This window comes from Diadema setosum, chromosome 12 (assembly GCF_964275005.1).
Source record: "Diadema setosum chromosome 12, eeDiaSeto1, whole genome shotgun sequence".
Taxonomy (NCBI): Eukaryota; Metazoa; Echinodermata; class Echinoidea; order Diadematoida; family Diadematidae; genus Diadema; species Diadema setosum.
Window position 1 is genome coordinate 21,679,358 of NC_092696.1, and position 3,437 is coordinate 21,682,794.

At 35.4% G+C, this 3,437-nt stretch overlaps 1 long non-coding RNA gene across 1 annotated transcript; it reads right to left on the bottom strand.

Annotated features, from left to right (window-relative positions):
* Positions 1-1,007: 1,007 nt before the first annotated feature.
* On the bottom strand, positions 1,008-2,645 carry LOC140235560 (uncharacterized). Its single transcript, XR_011901695.1, has 3 exons — positions 2,225-2,645; positions 1,639-1,792; positions 1,008-1,057 (listed from the first exon to the last, which is right to left on the bottom strand). It is a non-coding gene; the product is annotated as an uncharacterized lncRNA (long non-coding RNA).
* Between the last annotated feature and the right edge of the window lie 792 nt (positions 2,646-3,437).

A 3,437-nucleotide genomic window follows, 5' to 3' on the forward strand; every position in this document is an offset into this window, starting at 1 on the left:
TGTTGATGTAGACTGGCATTATTAGGGTGATTAATAAGTTTACAAAACTAAGTTGTTCAATGGTCAAGTTAAACTAATATTAGACAACTTGCTATAAGCTCTCACTTCCAAAAGGCCTATGGTATTTTTACTCTGTGCAGTCCTGTGAGTGACGAAGAAATATGATGTCATGTCACTACCACTTTTGCAACAGTGCAAGTCATATACAACATCTTCAAGGTAAAACATCTCTTGAACTTCTGAAGTTTTCCATTGATTCAAAAGAAGTTTTGCTTACATGTTCAGCTCACTGCAAAGTGTGTTGCCATGGTAACAGCACTAATTGCCCTCAAAGTTATGTAACGGCTTTAAGAACAGCTTTCTTCCCCAGTTTTCGAGCCATTAAAACAATGTTTGGCCCACATGTTGAGTTTAAAGTAAAGTTGCACAAAACATAAATTTCTAAACAGTAGTGGAAAGAGTGTTGCTATTGTCTCTGAACATTGTAATGGCCCTCACAAATCAAACAAAAGCTTGTAAAATTGTTCCCTCTCCAGTTTTCCAATGATACAAACAAAACATGGTACATTTGTTGTACATGATATAAAGTTGCAGGATACATTTTAAAGAGAAAGGGAAAGTGCATTGTCGGAGTAACAGTGCATAATCGCCTTAAAATCATGACAAAACCTTGCACATTGAAATTCTTCAGCTGTTTGATGGTACATGTATTTCAGAAAAAAAAATGACTCATGGTGATTGCACGTAAATTTGAGTTTTTCGAGAGTAGCTGTGTTTGTAGTTGGTGGGAAAACAGAAATCAAACCATTGTAAGTTAACATCAAATGCATGTAAAGTTCATGGAAACTTGCACTGGTCCAACACAAATGAAAGAAACAAGTCAATATATCAGTTTCTTCAAGTTCCACCTTCACGACTGCCTGCTGTAGTGGCTACCACTTTCCTGCTTTGAAAAGTCACATTTTGTTTCCAGCAAGTCCCAGAGAGACAACAATGTCATCCCACACCGATCTTGCAGTTACAGGTGTAAGTGTTGAGGTGAACTACATGACAAGGGCTAAACAAACACAAAAAAAGAGAGCAAAAGGGAGAAAATAGGGGAAATATTAATTGTTACAAAATGCATAAGGTTCCCTGTGCAGCAAATGTTTGTAGTTTAGGATGCCTCCAACTTTACGCCCATTTGCTTACAGTGTTTACAGCACTTGAACTACACACATTAGCAACTGACAACCACAGTTGAGTTATCGAGTTGAGTTTTTATGAAGTTTCTCGACCATGGAATTGACTGTGGAATTTTGTTTTCTTGAAAAAGTAAAAGAACAATGTGGCATGTTTTTATTTTATACTTAGAGAACTTACGCCTGAATAATCCTTTCGACAGTGATCATAGATTTGAACGCTCTGACAAAAAGAAGTATCCCTGGATGATAATTCTTTTAATAAAGTCTACTCAACAATGTTCTTTGAAGTATGTAAATCAAATTTGGGATTTTCAGGTACATCCCAAATACATAAATATGTTGCACAACAACAAAAACAACAAAAACAACAACAAGCATGTTTTTGTTTTTCTTTCTCTCTCTATTTTAGAGGTAAAGCAAACATTTTCCATTAGTGCATCAGCAGGGTACCTACTGCTGATAAAATTTTGGTTTCCTTTGCTTCTTGACTCCTCCTTATCTTCTTAGGTTTGGCTTTGACAGGTCCTGCTTCTCCTTCTCCTGCTCCTTATGTGTAGCATTTCAGCCTTTGACGCCTTGCTGGTAGTGTCTTTATCATCTTGTAATTCCTAGTAAATAGGAGAAAAAGAAAAAGAAAAAAACACACAAACATGATTACATATTGTATTGAATTAGAATGATGAAGAGGGATGCATTCCCCCTATGTCTTACAATAGATTCATTCTTTCAAAGAAATTATGTTTTCATTTATTTTTAGAAATTGCTTACAATGACTGTATTTGAAGTTCTAAGAATAAACTATTCATCACTTTTAGGGTAGCATGAATGAAATTTTTATTTTCTTCAATATACTGTAAAAGACAATTAAATTACACTTTTTGAAATAATATCTTTCTTTCTCTCAACTTAATGTGTTTTTTTTTTGTCAAGCCACCATAAAAAGAAAAAGAAACTGATGTATTCAGTACACATGCAGTCACATAAACATTTTGGAAAGTATGAAAAAGTGTTTATTTTATCTTCTAACATATATACTGTACCTCAGTCTCCAAAATTGGTTAGGTATCCTCTTGGCATTTGTCCTCAGAAATTGCAGGTAAGAGAGGGATTCATGTACTTCTGCAGGACAACCAGTTGCCAGCTGCTCCTTTTCTGCTCTTCCTTTTCAACATTGAGACAAGCCTCCAGTATGAATTCCTTAGAGATTTCATTTTCATTCAGACCTGTTTAGGGTGACACAAAGGGACAACTATTTTCAGGCATTTATGATACTTACAGTAGACTCTAAATGTACCATTTGGGTAAAAAGGTCAACATTTGGGAATGAATCTAGAGTTAACAAACACATATAGTGATAAACTAATTTATTCAACTATTCACCATTGTTGATCATTGGACATGCCTGTACATAAGTGCTTCATAAATTCATATATCATAATCATAATTATTTCAGTCATTTACTAAGGTCTAAGGGCTTGAAAGCTTAACTAAATTACACTATGCATTACATATAGTGTACGTTTAGTACAAGTATGTCAATATACATACATGTGTAACACATGACGCACACAGCATTGTTTCCTACAGTCTGCAATTTTGGATAATTCATGATTGCCCTTGAATGATGTTTTACATTCTGCAATTAAACTGCAAGTACAGTTTGTACACCTTACAGATTGGGGCAGGGTCTTTGATGATTTCAGACTGAGAGTTCATTTTGATGTACTTTGTTATGAAATTAAAGGGCAATTAAAGTTAACAGAGAGTATGACATGTACACCGATACTGTACTGTATACTATATGAATATACAAGTAGCCTTACCAAGTGCTGTCCACAGCACGTTTGTGACTTGCAGCAACGACAAGGCTGTGTTTATTATCGACACAGATTAACAAATGACGCACTGCCGGATAATCAAATACTTTGTAGCACTAGTCTGCAGACCTGAGCATGAACATGTTACAGCCTCATACAGTAACAACTTTCAGTTTGGAGTGCATGATCGATCATCACATAAAAACTCGGACAAACATGGATAAAATGTTAATCACCTAGTAACCTACATGTAGAGAGGGTCACTTCAATGCATTGCATTTGTTTTGTGTGTGTGTGTGTTTCTAGACTACAACTTCTGTACAAATCTCCAAGAACAACTGATCAATCTAAGTTACCTCAGCTCCACTTAGGCCTTATTATTAAAAATCTAGAGTGCTATACTCCTGGCTTAGTTAGGTAATTTCCATGAGACTAG